The sequence below is a fragment of the Nycticebus coucang genome, chromosome 10 (assembly GCF_027406575.1).
Source record: "Nycticebus coucang isolate mNycCou1 chromosome 10, mNycCou1.pri, whole genome shotgun sequence".
NCBI lineage: Eukaryota > Metazoa > Chordata > Mammalia > Primates > Lorisidae > Nycticebus > Nycticebus coucang.
Window position 1 is genome coordinate 14,870,724 of NC_069789.1, and position 21,535 is coordinate 14,892,258.

Genomic DNA, 21,535 nt, shown 5'->3' on the forward strand with positions numbered 1-21,535 from the left:
TTCAGAGCACACCGCAATAATGACCCACCCAACCAGGCACATTGACAGGACAGGGCAGCACATTGTCCCTCACTAGGGCTCTGATGTCAGCAGAGGACATCGGTACAACTCTCTGAGCATACTTGAAACCACTCACAGGTGACCTGTCACCAAGCCCAGACGGGCCCCAGTATGTGCCCTGGCTGAAAGGGAGATATTATATGTCTGGACATGTCTGAATTTGTTTGTAGAAACCTATGAGGATGAGGAAGATGAAGAGGTGGCCTCACTGGCCTCCAGGTGAGGATGAGTTGTCAGGGGTGAGAAGCAGGGTCGGACATGGCAGGCGGGGCTGGACTCTACTGTGCAGAGCAGGGGGTCACCAGGAGCTGAGATTTCACTCAGGGCCACACAGGCTCCTGATGTCCTGATCACATCGCTCACCCAGAGAGGGCAGAACCCCTCAGCAAGGTTGTCCCTGTCCCCCGCGGGTCCCTCCCTTTTGTGGGACTTGTACACTATGTCTGACGGGGGTGTGAGGGTGGGAAACGGGCCTGACTCAGGGGAATCTTGCCCTTAAGTCGCCCACATACTTTTCTTGGTGAGACTGTCACCAGCAGGACACACATGTCTCTTTTTACACTATGGCCTTAGGTCATTGTCAGGAGCGTCAACACAAGCACGTAAGTAGAACAAAACAATCATCTTAGAACACAAATGTTAAAAATAAAAGTCCTGCAGGGCCAAATCTCAGGGATTCCATACAGCCCAAGGATCCTGTGTTCCCCAGATGACCCAGTGTGACATTCTCGTCATCTGTCCTCAGGGTGGACCTGGAGTGTGTGCCCTGGGTGCTGAGTGTCCTACCTGTGCCTAACAGGTGTCTGGGGTCCCCTCCTCCTGAGATGGTCATCTTGTCAGTGTGTTCCCTGTCCTGCTGCGAGGGCACTGTCTGTCTGGGTCCCTGTCTCTGTGTCTGTGTCCCTGTGTCCCCTTGCATGTGTTTCTCTCTGTATCACTCTCTATTTCTGCCTCTCCTTCTTTTCTGTGTCTGTGTCCCTGTGTCTGTCTGTGTCTGTCCCCTCTCTCTCTCTCTGGGATCCTGTCTCTCTGCATCTGTCTTCCTGTCTCTCTCTCTCTCTGTCTCACTCTCTCTCTCTCTCTGTGTCCCTGTCTCCGTCTTTGTCTATGTCCCTGTCTCTCCCTGTATGTCTGTCCCTCTCTCTGGGTTTGTCTCTGTCTGTGTTCCTCTCTCTCTCTCTGCTGGGTTCCTGTCTCTCTGCATCTGTCTTCCTGTCTCTCTCTGTCTCTCTGTATCTCTCTGTGTCTGCGTCCCTGTCTCCCTCTTTGTCTATGTCCCTGTCTCTCCCTGTATGTGTGTCCCTCTCTCTCTGGGTCTGTCTCTGTCTGTGTCCCACTCTCTCTCTCTGTCTGGGTTCCTGTCTCTCTGCATCTGTCTTCCTGTCTCTCTCTCTCTGTCTGTCTGTCTCTCTCTCTCTCTCTCTCTCTCTGTGTCTATGTCCCTGTCTCTCCCTGTATGTGTGTCCCTCTCTCTCTGGGTCTGTCTCTGTCTGTGTCCCTCTCTCTCTCCCTGTCTGGGTTCCTGTCTCTCTGCATCTGTCTTCCTGTCTCTCTCTGTCCCTCTCTCTCTCTGTGTCTGTGTCCCTGTCTCTCCCTGTATGTGTGTCCCTCTCTCTCTGGGTCTGTCTCTGTCTCTGTCCCTCTCTCTCTCTCTCTCTGTCTGTGTCCCTGTCTCCCTCTTGGTCTATGTCCCTGTCTCTGCCTGTATGTGTGTCCCTCTCTCTCTGGGTCTGTCTCTGTCTCTGTCCCTCTCTCTCTCTCTCTGTCTGGGTACCTGTCCCTCTGCATCTGTCTTCCTGTCTCTCTCTGCATGTTTCTCTCTGTGTCTCTCTCTATTTCAGTCTCTCTCTCTCGCCCCCTTTGCCCACGGCAGCCCAGCTGTGCTCACAGAGAGGAGGACAGTGTCCTTCCCCCTCTGTGAAGGGAGGCCGCACGCTTTTGGGCCCTACCCTTGTGTTTCCAGTCGGGCCCTGCTGGGTGCTGAGGAGTCTCATCCCTCCCAATTGCATCTCAGTTCTCCCTGTGTCCCCAGCTTCCACAGTGAGCTACAGGAGGGGACAGTGAATGCACTGTCTGAGGCCCTGAATGAGCAGGATGTCCCTCCCTCTGGGGGTCCTGATATGTGTGGTGGCCAAGAGCATCTCAGCGGAGCTAGCCCTGGCTTTCTGTCTGAGGAGTCTGAGGGCAGCTCTGTTCTGGAGGGAGCAGGTGAATACGGCTATGAAGCAGGTAAGTGTCCCTTCTGTCCCAGGCGCTCTCCCTGTGCTCTGCCGGCCTCTCTTTCCAGGCTGAGCTGTGTCCATTTAGGCCGGCCCAGGAGATGTCAGCTCCTGTCAAGTGCTAGGGCAGAGTTTCTGGCACAGACGTGAGGGGGTCTGTGAGATTTCTTGACTTCCCAGGGTCTGGCTCTGTGTCTCCTACCCTAACTCTGAGCTCCCTACATTCACCTGGGCTTTGCTGGGGCCCTGTGAGGTTTCATGTTCTGTCTCAGAACCTCCACACCAGGGGTGGGCTCCTGCAAGGAGCAGGATGGTGGGAGCCCAGGCTCACGTCTCAGAAGTGGGATGAGGGAGGAAGTTTTGGTCCTGTCAGCACCGTGACCAGTGTGTGCGCACAGTGACAGTGGGGTCATGGCAGCAGTGCCACAGGCGGTCTGCCCTGCCCCTGCCCTCCCTACAGGTCAGGGCCTGGTAGACACAATGTGAATAAAGCATAAATTATATATTGATCATTTAATGAGGGAGTTTCCCACAAGCCCAACTACTGCCATGTGCAGAGATCAGGAGTGTGACAGGAGTTCCCTGTCCCCAGGCATGGAGAGGGTCGGCACGGGTCAGTGGTGAGGAGGCTCAGCACACAGGGAGGGGTGCAAATACAGCCGAAATGTACCCATGTCCAGGCCTTGTGGAAACTGTCCCCCAAGAGGACTAGGCTGGGAGGACCTGGGTCTGTTGCCACTCAGGGGAGGAGCAGGGAAGGGTCCCCATAGAACAGGGGCTATCAGGGAAATCTGGGTGGTTGGAAACTCCCAGCCTGAGTCTGGGAGAAAGATCACTGCCTCAGCCTTTGTCCCTATACCCTGTCCAGAACCTTGTCTATAGGATAGAGGAGTCATGTTAACAGAAAGAGAATAATGGGTGTGTCCCTGTCTGTCTGTCTGTCTGCCCAAAGGCATCTGAGCTCAGGGGCCACTGATGGGCACTGCAACCTGGGCACCAGGGGTCTAAGTATCCCTAAGACGCATTGACACAAGGTCTCTGGGTAGTGTTGCTGACAGGCAGGGGTATCAGAACTGGGTGTTCTGGGGAGGCTTACTAAACAGATAACTAGGAGAGTTCTTACTGAACCCCCATCACCTCTCAGCTCCCATGCAGGACGCCTGTCTCCAAGGGTCTTGGAGTGAAGACCTCAGCCCCCATGTGTCAGAGGTACAAGCCTCAAACACACAGCTTCAGAAGAGCACCCCGGGGGCCAACTGTTTGCAGCTGCAGCTGAACCAGCGTTGGGACTGTAGCCATGAGCTTGCCATGTGGAGCATCCCTTGCACCCCCTGGAGCCTCGTTACCAGCGCAGACTCTGGACACCAGTGGCTACTTCTCCCAGGTAGGGAAGGAGAGGGGAGCGAGAAGCTCTGACACCGCTCTGGTGTCAAGAGAAAGGGCATGGGCGGGACAGTGGGGCCTCTGGATGCTCCCTCAGCGTTGGGTCACAGTTCACGATTCTGTCAGATTGAGGGGAGCCAGACTCTGGGCTTGGGGTCAGACCTGTCCCAGATCCTGGGTGAGCCACTTACTGGGCCAATTTCCCTGTCCCCTTAGATGTTCATGCTTAAATCCTTCATCTGGAGCCCTAAGAAGAATATCTGTATTCAGGTGTTTGTGTGATTAGTATCACAGTTTCCAGAGTGCCCGATTCAGTAGCAACGTTCTATTGATTAAAGCTGTGACCATCTATCTAATCCTTGTATCTTCCTGGTGACTTGTCACCTACAGAGAGATTTCCTCTGTGTAGTTTTGATCAGACCTAGAACAATTTTTAGTGGCAATGTCAGTCCTGGGCCCACAAGTCAGCCTCCTGCCAAGTCCAGCTTTATTCTGGTGTTTCTAAATTCTATCTTGAGAAAAAGGGCAACCTTCACATATGAAGTATCCAAAACTATCGTCCTGTGATTGTCTATCCAGTTCATCCCCTGCACTCACAGTAGCACCACATCCTCCACATCCACCGCCACTTTCCTTTTCACAAGGACTCCCTTCCCCCCGGACTCTGTTAAAGCAGAGCACTCTGGCCCTCAAACTGTCCTTGGTTTCCGGTCCTCTCCACTTTCATCCCTCCCCATGTCTCATCCTGCAGTCTGTGGGAAACTGGGGGCTCCCTTGTCAGCGAGCCTATAATCTGAGAAGTGAGGAGCTCCAGGTCCTCCAGAAGATGAGAGGTCACAAGAGGTCGGGAACCCCTGTGTGGCCCACAGGAAGGTCTTGGGGAGTGTGATGAGCGTGTGTCTGGGTATAGGAGTCACTAACTCGGGCCCTGGTTCCTTGTATCATCTAAGCCTCTGCTCTTCCCTCTGGTCTGTCTTTTCCTTCTTGGTCCCCAGCAGCCCAGCCAAGTCTCACCACACTGACCCAGACAGTCTCTGTGCTGCTCGCTGCCCCAGGTGTCCTGAAACAGACCGTTAGCAAGAGGACATTGCTGGTCAGCAAGTGGAGACTAACATGCAGCTCCCCAGGCCTCCAGCTTCGGGTGCAGAGGTAATGCCACCTGGGGTCGCACAGGCCCCTCACTGCTCTGTGGAGGTGACAGCTTGTCCTCTATTCCCCATGTCTTCTCTCTAACAAGTGCTGTCACCTCCTTCTGGTCTCAATGATCACATTGTTCAGTGACTTTCCAATGCTGTGGGGTGCTTGAAACTTTGGATCCCCCTGCATTTCCATACTTGTGGAGCCTAGTAGGCCCGCAGGAGGGGTCCCTGCTCAGTTTCCCTGTGAGTGAGAACAGTGAAAAGTGAGCACAGGGAACCCTCTCGTTAGAGAAACACATTGAGAGCCAGCCAGAGGCAGGAGACCTGTCAGGTGAGACTAGCCCCACAGCTGCAGGACTGTGCTGATGCGGACGAGTTTCCAGAGACTCAGTGTCCATCGTGGACTCATCTGAGCTGATAGTCACTGAAGGACACCATGGCTCTCTAGAGTGAAATCAGTGTAAATTGGACGTAGCGGGAGGACGGCATACCTCAGAGGTCATGAGGTGCTCAGGCATCCGGCACTCTCTCCATTTTCTTTCCATGTGTACCTGTACAAGTCCCCAGAAGAGGCTCACTGCCCCTCCATGGTTTGCAGGCAGAGATGGGAAATGAGTACGTTATGGATTAGCTTTGAAAAACGTGAATCTGGGCCCATATTCACATAAGGATTTAGGACATTTGTAACTTCAGACCACCCTAAGTGACTATAGAGTGATGAACTGAAATTGTCAGAAAAAGCGTAAAGCCCACAGGCCAGGGAAAAAGAAACCATTCCTGAGATAAATATGGAGGAGAGAATGTATAGACATCAGGACGGGCCCTTCAGCATCTATCAGTCATGGTGTGCTATCATAACTACCTGGTGAGACTTTAATTCAATGAACGCCTTCAGCTCCCAGCTTGGAATTCTCACTTCAGTGATCTGTGGTGTGGTTTGGGCATCAGTATTTTGAAAGGTTCCCAGATGATTCTCACACTTGGCTGTGATATCGTAAAAGATATTTGGGTTCTTTGTTCCTTTTTTGGCACATAGCTCTTCAAATCTTTGTTTTCTCCAAATTTATGTATTTTTTTTAATTTTCAAATATTATAAGGGTACATATGATTTCTTACATGAACTGCTTTTGTAGTTTGTGTCAAAGTCCCTACTGTGCCCTCACCCGGACACTGTGCTGTGCACCTGTGAGCTGTGAGGTTACCCTCTTCTCCTGCTTCTTCCCACCTGCTTGATTTCCATGCAGTTTCATTTCCTCTTGTGCACAACAAGGGTTGATGGGTTAGAACCGATGTAAATGTGAGCACATGTGGTGTTTGTTTTTCCATGACTGCACTACTTCACTTAGAAGAATGGTCTTCAGTTTCATCCAGGTTGTCACAAAGGTTTCAGGTCACCATGTTTTAATGGCTGATGGGACTGTATGGTGTCTGCATCCCACATTGTGTTAAATCTCCACGTGTATTGATGGGCACTGGGTTGCTTCCGTGCCTTTGTGATGGTGAATCCGGCTGCAGGTAACATTCACACACACATGTCTTTTTCCTCTGTAAGATTATGCAGCGGTGGGATTGCTGGATCAATTGCTAGTTGTCCTTTCAGTTCTTTGTGGTGGCTCCATGTGATTTTCCACGTGGAGTTTGCTGTCCCACCAACCCTGTCTGAGTGCTCCTTTCTCTCTGCATCCACACTGGCATCTGTTGCTTTGGGACTTCTTGATAAAAGCCATTCTCACTGGACTTAGGTGATATCTCATTGTGGTTTTGATTTGCATTTCCCTGAGTAGGAATGTTGAACATGTTTACATACATTTACTGGCCAAAAGTTCATATCCTTATGTGTCTGTTCACATAATTGTCCACTTCTTTAGGGGATTATTTCATCTTTTTATTGTTTGACTTCTTTATAGATTCTGGTTAACAGCCCATTATCAGAAGTATAGTGTGCAAATATTGGCTCCCATCCTGTAGGCGGTCTACTTGTTCTACTGATTGTAATTTTTTATGGTGATATTGACTAGCAGCAATACTGAGAACCACTAGGTGGATCAGGATGGGGGATGGAAAAGGAAGAAGTGAAGGCCAGGTTTGAGAACTGGGACTTTCAGCCCCACTGTCCACCTCTGGGAAAGGGATTGGGGCTGAAGTTTATATTGATCATCAATGCCCAACGATTTAGCCATTCATCCCTATGTAATGATGCTATCATAAAACCAAAAGTACATGGTCCAGGGAACTAGTGTACAGCTGAACCACCGAGGCTTATGAAGTGTGTTACACCCTAGCTGGATGGTGGAGCTCAGGGCCATCCCCTGCCCTGGCCTGTGCATTCTTCATCCATATTATTAATAATATTCTTTGTAATAAAAGGGTTTCCTTTAGTGGTCAATTGGTACTCTAGCCAATTCATCCAAAACAAAGGGGCAGGGTTGTAGAACCGCACTGGAAGTCAGTCGGTCAGAAGTTCTGGAGGCTGGGATTTGTGAATGGTGTCTAATGTGGAGGGCACATTGAGGACTGAGCCATCACTCAGAGTTGTCCAAACCATTTCGTTTCTGCTGTCTGTGGGGCTATACAGTAAATACACAAACCCAAACCAAAGTTTGATAAGCAAAAAAGAAAGCTCCTGCATACATTTAAGGGTAGCTGACATCACAGATAAGGAAATGAGACCTAATGTAATCGGCATGCCTCAAGTTGGACACCCCGTGGGTCAGAAGTGAACCAGGGAACACACAGCCTGTGTCCCTTGCAGACCTGATTGCTTTCTTGGTGGTGGGAGAAATCCCCACATTTGGTCACAATCTGTAGGACTGTGCAGTGTGATTTCAGAGCAGAAGAGGAATGTGAGTTGAGTCTTTAGCAGTCTTAAGTAGCTGTTAAGGAAGAAAAGGACTAGAGGTCTGCTGTGATCTCAGGTTATGGACAATTATGTGCTCCAAGTGTGTGGCCCCTGCACAGAAAAGGCCGGACGCTCATCCTCATTGATGAGTGTCAAAAGGAAAACTTAGGAAATGATTGTATTTATACACCTGTTTATGCCACCCATAATACTGGCAAAAAATAATGAATCAGGAATCTTTTCTGATAAAAGGCTTTGAAGGAAAAAGAAGAGGAAGAAAAAGAAGAGAAAAAAAGGAAAGAATGGGGAGGTAGCAGAGTTCAAGGCCTTCATTGTAATGAAAGTCTCAGTAGGTAGTTATGATAGGACACTGTGGTTTAGAGATGCTTAAGGGAGTATCCCAATTCTTCATCATTTTCTCTCCTCCTCCACATTTCTTTAAAATCTAACACGCGCTTGGAATTTTCTTTGCCTGAACATGGAAAATGTGCTTCACAATGCCCTAAGTAGTAACTGGGTGGGGAACATTTTCAGGTAGTTAGGGACAATGAATTGAGCCTCAACTGTGGTCTCTGCTCACTTATTTCCAGTTCCATTTGGAATCTCCTTTTTTCCTTTCATTGCTGGTCCCCTTTGGAAGAATACTTGTACTATGTCTAAAATGAGATGCTTGTCCTGGTGAGGATGACCCTCAGCCTCAGTGACTGTCAATGGCTCCATTGGAGCCTTTCTCTCCTCTTACAAAGAGTGTAGAAAGGGTCTGAGGAGCTGGACGTGGGAGTGGTCTGAGTTTCCTGCTGTCTCTCACACCCAGGGCCTACCCATAGCCCACTCCTCCTCCCTAGAGGAATAGGACAGGGAGTTATCAGAGGGCACATCTCCCCGCAAAGGTCCGCTCCCCCCAGCAGCTGCCTGCTTCTGGTAGTGATGGTTGACACTAAGCAAGTCTCTCACCTGGAGTTGTGAAAAGCCCTCACTGCTGTAGACAAGGAGCACAGTGGCTGATACCAGCTGGTCCTGGGTGGGTGGGGACAGGGACTCTATATCCTGGCCCTCAGGCTGTGAGTTCAGTGAATTTCCTTCTCACCTGTGACTGTCACTATCCTCTTCAGGCAGCCTGAGGCTCACTCAGCTCATCCCCCAACAGCTGTCCTTGGGTCTGTCTAATTCAGCCACCTTCTGACTCAAACCTCAGCAGGGCTTGACAGAGACAATCAATGCTTTTTTGTTTTTCTCTCTCTTTCTTTTCAGATACCAAGTGCTGCTGGAACTGTGAAAACACTGAGCTTTTCAGAAAAATTAATAATTCCACCTGGTGACAGAAGACTAAAATGTTTGGATGCCATGTTGAAAATTAAAAAATATTATTTCCCTAGTTATATATGTATACCTTACCCACTCCCATATTTCACCCTATAGTTAACATAAGGAGAAAGCATTCTTATTTTATGTGGAAATACTTCCTCTACCCTGAAATAAAGTTATTTAAAATAAATGACAATGTGTCTGTGACCTCTTGTGAGATCCCTGTGGCCCCTGTGTCAGGCCATTCAGGCAGCCGTAACAAAATACCATGACCTGGATGGCTGATAATGAACATAAATGTCTTCTCTCCCAGTTCTGGAGGCTGAGGGGTCCAAGAGGAAACAGCCTTCCAGACCCCTGGAGAAGGCCCTTTTCCTGACGCATAGCTGGCCCTTCTCCTCTGTGTACTCTCATGCTGGAAGCAGCTCTCTGTGGGCCTTCCATTCAGGCTCTCATTCCAGGGCCCTTCCCATTGCCCTCCCACTTCTCCCAAAGGAATGTTACATGGAGTTATGACAGGGCAGGTCTCCCTGCCAAGGGGCTATTGGTCCTGCTGCTTTCTGTTTCCGAGTGTAATGGTCAACACTGACCATTTTAGAGTCTGCCCTTATAAGTGAATCATTCTCCAAAGGTCCCACCTTCTGTTACCATCACCTTTGGGTTTACTACTTCAATATGAAATTTCGAGGGACCCAGATAATCAGACCATAGCACTCTCATGTGCCATTCTGAAATAGAAGTAGTAATGAGGATGAGGTACAGGCAGAATGTGTGTTGTGGTTCCCTGGGGAACCTGGGTTGGGGGTCAAACATGGAGACTATGCACACAAAATAGCAATACTTCACACCAACTCAATGTATAACGTCTGAGTAGCCAGGAGAGGCATACATTGACTCACATACCAAGTGGCAGACTGAGGTAGGGCATCTGCCTCTGACTCCTCAGAAATCTTTTATTGACCTCTAAGACAAAGGGCAAACATGCAAAATGCAAAGGTGCCAAAATAGGATTAAAAGAATTCCAAGCTTTCAGGAAAACTGGGTTAAAGGCAACTGCTGGGTGATTGAGAACACAGGGTAGTGAGTAGTCAACAAGGCTGATGATGCACTTAGAAGGGGGAGGGGAAAGGCAGTTTCTTCTCTGTAGGGGGACAAACCACTTTTCTAATCTATCTGCCCATCAGTCCACTTGCCTGATGATGCTCCGCCAGGGATGATCTCAATGACTTTACCTTGTCTGAGAACCTCCATGCTCCTTTCATCTTCAGTGTCTTGGTAAGGACCAAACAAACCACCCTAGAGATGGTCTTGATGACTTTACCCTGTCAGGGCACCTCCATGCTCCTTTCATCTTCAGTGTCTTGGTAAGGGGGCTCCAGGGATGATCTTGATGACTTTACCCTGTCTCAGTTCCCCTGTGCTCCTTTCATTTTTGGTGTGTTGATAAGGAGCCCCCAGGGATGGTGCACCTGTGTGCTTTATCCTTGATTAAGGGGCCCCACACAGATTTGTGCATAGGAGAAGAGGAGGAACAGGGTGTGATGATCACAACAGGTTCCCTACTTTGGCTTGCAGCATGGAGCCCCTCTCTTGGGAACACGCCTGCATCTAGTCTGTGCACACTGTTCGCCCTGGTCTCTCATTCTACAGCCTATTTTCTTTCCACAAAGAAGAAGAGAAGATGGGTGGTACCTGTGGGTCAAAGGGGTAGGGCGCCGGCCACATATACCAGAGGTGGCGGGATCAAAAACCAGCCAAAAACTGCAAAAAAAAAGCAAAAAGAAAGAAAAAGAAGAAAAAAAAAGAAAGAAAGAAAAGAAGAAGAATAAGAAGAGAAGAGGACAGGAGAGAGAAGAGAAGTGGGAAGGGGAGGAGGTCAGGGAAAGGAAAGAAGGAGACGAGAGGAGAAGAGAGGAAAGGAGAGAATAGAAGCACCTCACCCTCCTTCCTTTCTCTGATTCTGGGGACTTCACTTTTCCACTGGTCTCCCAGGCTTATGGCACTTTCTACCTTATGAACATAACTTTCCTCCCACCTTCAACCTCCTCAGGCCTGAATTGGCCAAACACTCACCTTGTGGTTCTGGAGACTCCAAAGCAAAAGAATCTCCCATGTGAAATGAAAGTGCAGGCAGGAAGTTGTGCATTCCCACTGCTGACCCTTGAGTCCAGCTGTCCCAGGGCAAAATGTCAACAAGAAGACCTAACTTTATTTTTTAGACAAGTTTTCTCTTTCCTTAAAGGAAAACCAAAAAAAAAATCACATAATTACGCAGTCATTTGTCAGAAATAGGGAATCATTTTCAAGGCAAGATGACATGAGATCTATTTCTTCCCTTTACATTTGTAGAAATTCTGAACCCACTGTCCCTGGTGGAGATGCTGGAAGAGTTGGGGAGGGGTTATTTTGACTAGTGTGGGCCCTCAAACTCGGTACACTGGGGTGTCTCCTAATTGGAGTTGGGGTGATACCGCAATCCATGTATAGGACCAGGCGTTGTTGATGGCAGATGAGCCAGAGAGGGAGACCCGATGAGCTACTCCAGGGGACAAAAAATGCCCCTGAGATGTAGAGTGAAGAATCACACAGTAGGATGATGAGGGAGGCCAAAGGAAGTGTGAAAGTCAAATCAGGGGATTCTTGGAAATACCTGGGACCAGGTAAGTCTAGGCTGGCAGAAGCCGTGAGAAAACAATTAGGTTTAAATGGACCTAATTAACCCTGATCAAGGCTCATGGTTATGGTGAACTTACGGTCTTGTTTGGTGACAGAACTCATTAACATTCTTATAGTGACTTCTCGAAAGGAGCATTTGAAATAGACAATCCTTAAAGCCTGTGACTAAATTGTTCATGGCTTTTGTGGAACTTTGAAAAGTTGTATGTGCACTAACATTTTGATGGTTAAAGAGGATTTAATTATAGAAAGAAGATTTCCAAGGACCCTGTCATTGGTGGTGAATAACTAGCAGCCTCATTTGAAGGAGTTATGTACTTTTTCATCAGACGTTCACTAATTTTGTCATGAAATAATCATTTATTCCAAACTTAAATCAATAAAAATTAAGTTCCTGAGTCCACCAGTTACTAAAATGTTATTTCCCATTTTGATGTTCTATTTTCCACCCTTTCATGTGGTTGTTCGGGGTTTTTTTTTTTTTAATTTTAAAGAATCACTTTTCTTTTTTTGTTAAATCATAGCTATGCACATTAATGTGATCGTGGGGCACCATACAATATTTTTATAGACCATTTGACACATTTTCATCACACTGGTTCTCAAGTTGCAGGTCGTGCATTTTAAATGACCTTCCAACACTTTTAAAATAAGACAGAGATTCCTGATGATGTACCTTCTATTCATCTCCAGTTGTGTAAGTTTGAGCAGTAGGACCAGTCCTGTCAGTGCAGTAGTGATTTCATGCTCTATGCAAAGTAGTCAGGCAACTGTTTTTATAGTTACAGAGATTTAGTCTTCGCATTTGTGCAGTAAAATCAAAGTGGCCTCAGTGTCTGCTGTGTGGATTTCCAGGTTCTTAAGGTGTATTATGAGGCTTTAATCATAAAATGTTGTAAATGGAAAAGGAAAAGAGGCATTGAGGATCAAACTGAGAGAGTACATTTCAGCTGTACTCTCCAGAAGGCAAATTTAAGAATTTGAAGTGATGGATAAAAGAGCTTGATTTTATTATGCCACTTCTGGTTTTTAATTGTAACAGTATTCTTTGCTCTGTACATTTATATGATTATTAATTACCAACTTATAATTGAAAAAAACAGAGAGGCAGTTCAGAGAGAATGTGCATCACCAGCTCCACCTGCAAGGGCTGACATCAGTCAGAACCCAGGGTCCCCAGGAGGCCTACACCCCCATCTTCTACGTAAAAGCTGACAGAGGACATCACCCAATCAAAACACAGACATCAACTCTCTTTGCATGATATCTCTGGGGCCAGGACTTTCATCCTTAGATTCTTCTGACATGTGCAACTGTGCCAGCTCTGGAGGACATGGTGCCCAACTATGACATTGAGATTTCTGCAGCTGCTTAATGTGACTTCAAATACCAGAAATTTCTGTCAGCACAAAGTCAAAGAACAGTGAGCTGCCCAAACTTGAAAGGAACTGCTATCTTTCCTTCTGAGATGAGTCAACATAAAGATGTCCTTATTATACCAAGAGAATGGATGGTGTTTACAAAGGACATCTCTACATTTTGCTGTAGTGAACATGGTGCCACTGGGCCAAGCACTACCAGGACTGCGCAGGCTCCATCTGCATTTTTTCCAGGAAGAGCACATGGCCTCCCTCTACTATCCAATACCTGGCTGCTAGTTATCTCCTCCTCATGACTGTGCAGTCTGAGGTGACTCTTCTTCTTGAAGAGCTGAGCACATCTGGACTCCTGTATGTGCCCTTTGAGTTTATCTTCTCCTATTTTTTGCTTATAAGTTTTGATTTGATTTCTGGAATACATCTTATAAATATCCTGGAAAATGCTTTTATCTCTTATATCTGCTATTATCTTTTATTTTTCAGTTGATCTCTGAGCAGGAACATCAAATAGGACAAAATCACCAATAGGACATGAGCCCTTAATCAATAGGGTGAGTGATGTCCCTTCCCCTCAGTCTGTAGGTCTCCCTTTGGCAGTTTGAAGAACACATCAATGGGAAGAGCACTTTATGGGGAGAAGGCAGGGCTTGGGTTGGCAGGAAAGAACGAGACGGTGATGTTATGCAATGGGCGAGCAGATGTAGAGCAGGTTGCCCCTTGGCCAGTTGGTTAGACATCTGTACCTGTTGTTTCCATGCTTAGGACATCTAGTGCCACGGGAATGGGACCAGTGCTGTGGCCTGAATTTGAGCTCAAGTCCTGTGTGCAGGGGTTCAGATATTAGGGGGTGAGGAGAGCTTAGAAATCTGTGTGCATCATGAGGAAAATAGAAGGCTGTGAGTAGCAGACAGGTAACACCTATTGTCTAGTGGAAGGACAGATGCATAGTTACCCCAACGCCAGGGGACTCTATTGCACTCCACATCAGTTTATCCCTGTCCTTTCCTTCACTGTCTGAGTTATTTACTACATAACCTGGGCATTGAGGCACAGGGGAGGAAGTTCACCTGCTCTGTTTGCACTTAGTGGTGCTAGTCCTGAGGGTCTAGTTGCCTCTTTCATTTTGTGATGGTACACATATCTGTTTCTAAGGTAATAAGCCACAGTGTGTTTATCCATTCTAATGATAATGGACCATTGGAATGTGCCCAGGTTGTGGTCCTTAGACTCAATGTGGCTGTAGTCTCTCTCATCCAGGTGTCTTGGGGCACAGGTGCACACCTGCCCATGTGACACACAAGACTGAGTGTGATTCCAGGGTCCTGTGTTGTGTCAATACAGGCCTTTTTGAGGTTCAAAAAACTGAAAAGCTATCAACTGCGGGTGATAAACTTCACATGAAGATAATGAAACAAAACTGAATGTCCATAGTGCATTAGCTCTGTCAATTCAGGGCTCAAGGTCAAAGTCCTGAGTCCTGTGTTTCCCGAACTATACAAGCCTGATACCTTGACCCGGGACTGTGGGACTGCATGTCTGCACAGGGTTCCTGGCTGCACTTCCATTTCACATAGGGTACTCTTATGCCTGGGACTCTCCAGAATCACAAGGTGAGGCTCTGAACAAGGTAGCTCTGAGAAAGGAGGGATGTGGGAAGGATCAGTCCTATGCGTCCTCCAGAATGTGTGCTAATCCTCGGAGACCAGGTGGAAAGAGGAGTTCCCAGAATCAGAGGAAGGGATCAGGGGTGAGATGCTTATCTGTGGGAAGAAAGAAGGCTGCAGGTGAAAGGCCATCGTGAGCTGTGTCCATAGAGTCGACCTGGGGTTATCCAGAGAGCGGGGCTCCATGCTGGGGCCAGGGAAGAAAATCGCCTTGTCATTCATCTCACCCTGCTCCTCCTCCTCCCATGCCAAAACCCTCCTGTGCATTCCCCTTCTGTATTCCCACTCTGTCTCAGAGGGCCATGCTGTGGTCTGAATTTCTGGCTCCCCACAATCCTATGTGAAAGTCCACACCCCCAAGGTGATGATAATAGATGGTGAGCCTTTGGAGGATGATCCACTCACAAGTGCAGAGCCTCTAAAATTGGATCCTGGCCCATATAGCAGGTGCCAGAGTGCTTCTTTTAACATGTGAGGACACAGAAAGGAAGGGCCAGCTATAAATCAGGAAGGGGGCCTCACCAGGGCCCTTGATAGCTGGCCTTTCATGGACCCCTTAGTCTCCAGAATTGAAAGACAAGGAATTTCTGTTGCTCATAAACCACCCAGGTCATAATGTTTTGTTTTAGCTCCCTGAATGAGCTAAGACAGGGACCACAGGGACCTCAAAAGAGGTCACACGCACATTGTTGTTTATTTTAAATAATTTTATTTCAGGGCAGACAGAATGATTTCATAGGAAATAACAATGCATTTTCTTTATGTTAAATATAGGGTGAAATACAGGAGAGACTGTATACTATACATCAACACAGGGAAATAATATTTCTAACTATGCTTATTTCAATCAAGAATTTTAGATTTTTTCATCAAGTGGATTTGCTAGTTTTTCTAAAAAGCTCATTGTTTTTACAGTTCCAGCAGCACTTGATATCTGAAACAAGAGAAAAAAACCCACTGAGAGTCTCTCTCAGGCCCTGCTGAGGGCTTAGTCAGGAGGTGGTTGAGTGGGAAAGAACCAGGGCCAGCTGAGCCCTTGTGCGGGATGAGGTGGGTGAGTCTCAGGCTGCCTGAAGAGGACAGTGACAATCACAGGTCAGAAGGAAACCTCCCTGAACTCACAATTAGCCTGAGGGCCAGGATGTAGGAACCCCATCCTTGCCCACCCAGGACCTGGCAGTATCAGCCACTGTCCACCTTGTCTGCAGCACACTGAGGGCTTTTAACACCTCCAGGGATGTGCTTAGTGTCGGCTGTCACAACCAGTGGCAGTTAGCTGCTCGGGGAGGGGCCCTTTGGAGGGAGATGTGCCCTCTGATAACTCTATGTCTGAGTTCCTTAAGAAGAGGGGATGGGCTATGGGCGGACCCTAGGTGTGAGAGCCAGCAGGGACCTCAGACTACACCCACGTCCAGCTCCACCTTTTCCTGAAGAGGAGAGGGTAGGTTCACAGGGCTGAGATCCATCTAAGGTTACGGGACCTGCTACTGACCACCTGGAGAGGGCCCCAGGCCTCAGGCCCTTTCTGTGCTGTTTGCATGAGGAAAGAAAGGCTCCCATGGAACCACTGACAGCCACTGAAGCTGAGGGTCACCTTGGCCAGGGCAAACAAAACATTGTGATAGACATAGTACAAGTATTTTTCCAAAGGGGAACAGCAAGGAAGGGGAAAAATAAAGACTCCAAGTGGAATTGGCAAAGACTGAGCAGGGACAACAGTCAAGGTTCAACTCATTGTCCCTAATTCCCTGAAGATGATCCCCACCCAGTTATTACTTAGGTGATTTCTGGGCAGCTTCTCCATGTCTAGAGAAAGAACACTCCAAAGAAGAGGTTTGAGTTTGGAGAAACATACAGAAGGAAATAGGATGATGGAAAATTGAGATGGTCCCTTGAGCATCTCTAAACCATGGTGTCCTGTCATAACCACCTGGTGAGAGTTTCATTCCAATGAAGGCCTTGAACTCTGCCTTCTCCCTATTCTTTTCCTTCCGCCCCCTTCTTTTTCTCTCAAAGATCTTTCTCAGCAATGATTTCTGATTTAGAATTGTGTGCCATTGTTAGGAGTGGCATAAAAATCTGTATTAATATAACTATTGACTGATTTTCACTTTGGATTTCTTACTGTATTCTCTGGAGGTAAAAGACCTAACAGTTGTCTTAGAGGATCTACTGAATAAAATTGAATTGACTATGAATCAAAGTTTCAAATTGTAGCGTAGAAAATATTCATGACTTGCAGCATAAATGTGAAAATGTAAAGTTTACCATTTAATTTAAATATTTCAAAAATATTTAAAATAAATATTTCGGATCCACAATCCGTTGGATCTCCTGGTCTGAGATCTGTTCAATCGGTCTGTCAATGGAAGAGGAAAAGGCAGCATTCACAATCCAACAACGATTTTGTCTTTTGCATCAGCCTGCCAGGGCCAAATGGAGAAACTTACGTTTCTTCGCCTCCTTCACTGAGGAAATCCTGAGTGTATTCCACAGCCTCTGTATCCTTGTGATCTCCATGAACTGAAAAATCTGAAAAGGAGACGGTGGGACAACATGGTAGCCAGGAAATGGCCACTCCTCTGGGGCCTGAAGATAGTGTCTACTGAACTCAGAGGTCTATAAGTTCAACATCATGGCCCTAGAACTGGCTGAGCAACGGTTGACATTTAGATATGTCACCATAGAATTTACTCCAGTGGGGTAGGAAGACATGGACTTTGCTCACCAGAGTTTCTATAGGGATGTGATGTTAGAGAACTACAGAAACCTTGTCTCTGTGGCACCATCTATTAAGGGAAGCAATAACTAATCATTTCAAAGCCCCAGAGAAAGCTGAGACTCTGGGCATAAGTTTTGATTATGTGTTCAGCAAAAGTTTCTGAAGAGTTTCTGCCTCTGGGCTATGAGTGTCCATTTAATGTTATGTGAATATTATTCATATCAATTTTGCCTTGGAAGTTCAATAGCAAATGTAAATTACATTAAGAAAATCTAAAGAAATTTTTTTGGTGGGGGGAGATCTGAATCATAAAAGTATGATTCATGTAATCGGACAATGGGTAAATGGGACAATTTTTCTCTGAATTCAAGAGTAAAACTTTCTGAATATTGAAAATGCGTTATTTTACCACTTGTGCCTCAAGTTTGAAAAACGTGACCCATGAGTTAAAATACTGACATATTTCTTAGTAAAAAGAAATACAAGCCTTTGGTCATACTTGATGTGAAGGAGGACATAGAAATCTTGATTATTAATTGATATAATATGAGTAGAAATAAAAATATATTTACAGATATCAAAGGAAAATAAAAATAACTCCTACAACTTTACAGCTATCAGAGGACAAAAAGATCACTCCTATCTGAAAGGTCACGCACATATTCAAAACAATGTGCACTAAATAGCATCCATCTTTAAAGAAAACATGGCCAGTGGCTCACACCTATAATCACAGCACTTGGGAGGCTGAGGTGGGTGGATTACCTGAGATCATGAGTTCAAGCCCCACCTGAGCAAGAGTAAGACCCCATCTCTAAAAAAAAAAAAAAAAAAAAAAATCCAGGCACTGTGAAGGGCGCCTGTAGTCCCAGATTCCTGGGAGGGTGAGGAAACAGAATCCGTTGAACCCTAGAGTTTTCGCTTGCTGTGAACTGAGATGCCACAGCATTCTACCAAGGTTGACCATGTGACATTCTGTCACAAAAAAAGAAAAAAGAAAAGAAAAGAAGGAAAGAATAACTCTGAGAATCCTATATTGGATTAAGAGTAATGCTCTTGAGTGCTTTGAGCAAGGAGCACATAGTAAATCTCAAAATGCTTCATTTAGGCTATGGACTAACAGACTATTATTGATTAAATAAACTAAATGGTGTTTACTGTTTTAATCATTAAAACATTGATGCACAATGAATGAAATGTGATTCTTTTCTTGTGTGTGTGTGTGTTTTGTTTGTTTGTTTGTTTGTTTGTTTGTTTTAGAGACAGAGTCTCACTTTATCGCCCTCGGTAGAGTGCTATGGCATCACAGCTCACAGCTATCTCCAACTCTTGGGCTTTAGTGATTCTCTTGCCTCAGCCTACCGAGTAGCTGGGACTACAGGCACCTGCCAGAAGGCCTGGCTATTTTGTTGTTGCAGTTTGGTTGGGGCCGAGTTAAAACACACCACCCTCAGGATATGGGGCTGGCGCCCACCCCACCGAGGCACAGGTGCCACTGGAATGTAATGTGATTCTTCCACTAATGCTAAACTTTCCTATGTTGTCCAAGATTGTAGTCAAGCAGGTGGGAAGAGACTGTGTGGGCCAATGCAGGGAGTCTTGGCTGGGCTCCTGGGGAACCAAGAATGAAAAATCCAGTAAGAAGAAAGAGCAAAGGCATAAACGACACAAGTTGCCAGGGCCCGAGTCAGGACTTGTGTCCCCAAACATACACTCATCACTCTCCCAAGCCCTCCCCATAGGCCAGATTGGGGCTTCTGACCTCTCCGGACCTTGCCTACTCCAGGAGACCTGGGGATCCTCACTATTTAGACATGAGGATGACAGAAGAGCCCAGGGCTCTCCATAGGCTACAGGACGGAACATGGAGAGGGACAGGGAGCAAGGAAGACCAGGACCCAAAGGGTTTGAGGGCCAGAGGGCTCTGTTTTAACAGTCAGAGCAGAAGCAGGTCCTTGTGAAAGAAAAGAGAGGATTGGGCCCTGCCATGAGTGCAGGGGATGAACTAGATGGATGACGGGTGGCCGGTTCAGATATGAAGGTTGCCCTTTACTTCAAAAAGAGGATAAAACAAAAACACAGAATGAAGCTGGACGTGGCAGGAGGCTGACTCTGGGCCCAGGACTGACATCACCACTGAAAACTGTTCTGCACCAGATCAAAACTATACGGAGGAAATCTCTCTGTAAGTGACAAGTCACCAGGATTAGATACTTGGATACATGCTCAAAGTGTTAATCAATAAACCTTCCTACCGAATCGGGCACTTTGGAAACTGTGATAATAATCACACCAACAACTGAACACAGATACTCTTCTCAGGGCTCCAGATGAAGGTATTTAAGTGTGAACACCTAAGGGGACAGGGAACTTGGCCAAGGAGAACACCCACTAAGTGGCTCACCCAGGATCTCGGGACAGATCTGACCCCAAGCCCCAGGCTCTGGCTCCACTCACAACCTGACAGCATCGTGGACTGGGACCCAACACTGGGAGGCACATGAGGCCCCACCGTCCCCTCCATACCCTTCCTGTCCTTTTAAACCTGGGAGGAGCAGCCACTGGGATCCAGAGTCAGTGCTGGTGAAGAGGCTCCAGGGGGTGCAGGGGACTCTCCACCTGGCGGGGTCATGGCCACAGTCCTACTGCTGGTCCATCTGTAGTCCAGCCACTTGGCTCCATGGGTGCTTGTCTGCAGCTGTGTGTGTGAGGCTTGTACCTCTGACACATGGGTACTCAGGGCCTCTGGCATGGGAGCTGAGAAGTGAGGGGGCTTCAGGAGGAACTGTCCTAGTTCTCTCTATCGTTCCTCCCCCAGAACACCCAGCTCTGACGTCCCTGCCTGTCAGGGGGACCATGCAGTGACCTCCTGGCAAACATTGTGTACATGAGGGAGATCCCATTGTCAGTGTGTCTCTGGGAATACTCAGATTCCTGCTTCCCAGACTTCAGTGTCCCTAAGTGCAAAATCACCCCCTGAGCTCAGATGGCTTTGGACGCACAGACAGGGACACGCCCATCATTCTCTTCCTATTCACATTACTTCTGTATCCTACAGAGAAGGTTCCAGAGAGGCTGTAGGGACAAAGGATGGAGGCAGTGATCTCTGTCTCAGATTCAGACTGGGAGGTTTTCCAAGCGCCCAGATTTCACCCATGACCCATGTTCTACGAGGACCCTTTCCTGCTCCTCTCTTGACTGGAAGCAGAACCACGGTCTCCCAGCCTGGTCCTCTCGGGGGACAATTTCCACAAGGCCTGGACATGGTTGCATTTCCGCTGTAGTTGCACCCCTCCCTGTGTGCTGAGCCTCCTCACCACTGACCTGTGCCAACCCTCTCCATGCCTGGGGACAGGGGACTCCTGTCACTGTCCTGATCTCTGCACATGTCAGTAGTTGGGCTTGTGGAGAATATCCCTCATTGAATGATCAGTGTATACTTTATGTTTTATTCACGTGTATCTACTGAGGCCAGCCCTTCAGGGAGAACAGGGGCCAGGGCAGACCGCCTGTGGCACTGCTGCCAGGTCCCCACTGTCTCTGTGCACACACACTGGTTTCACATTGTCACAGGGAGCCCACCCAGAAGGCATCCTCTGTGATTTGGAATTGAATGCAGAGATGAACTGGCCTCCCCTGCTCGTATTTAGTGAGGCGCTGGCAGGGCTGGCCCTTTCTCCCTCATCTCACTTCTGAGACAGGAGTCTGGGGACTCACTACCCTCCTCCTCATGGAGCCCAGGTCTTGTGCAGTGGTTCTGAGACAGAGCCTGAAGCCTCACAAGTGCCTCAGGACAGCCCAGGTGACTGGAAGGAGCTCAGGGACAGGGTAGGCACAGGACCAGATCCTGGGAAGTTGAGAATGCTCCCAGATCCCCTCACCGCTCTGCCAGAAACTGCCCAAGCACCCGACAGGAGCCAACAATGTCTCCTGGGCCGGGCTGGACGGACAAGGCTCAGCCTGGACACGGAAGCTCACAGAGCACAGGGAGGCTGCCTGGGCCCCCAGGGACACTGATGAGCTTCCTAACAGGAGAACTCACGAGCTTCCTGCAGAACAGAGCTGCCCTCAGACTCCTCACACAGAAAGCCAGTGCCACCTCTGCTGAGACGCTCTTGGCCACCACACAGATCAGGACCCCCAGAGGGA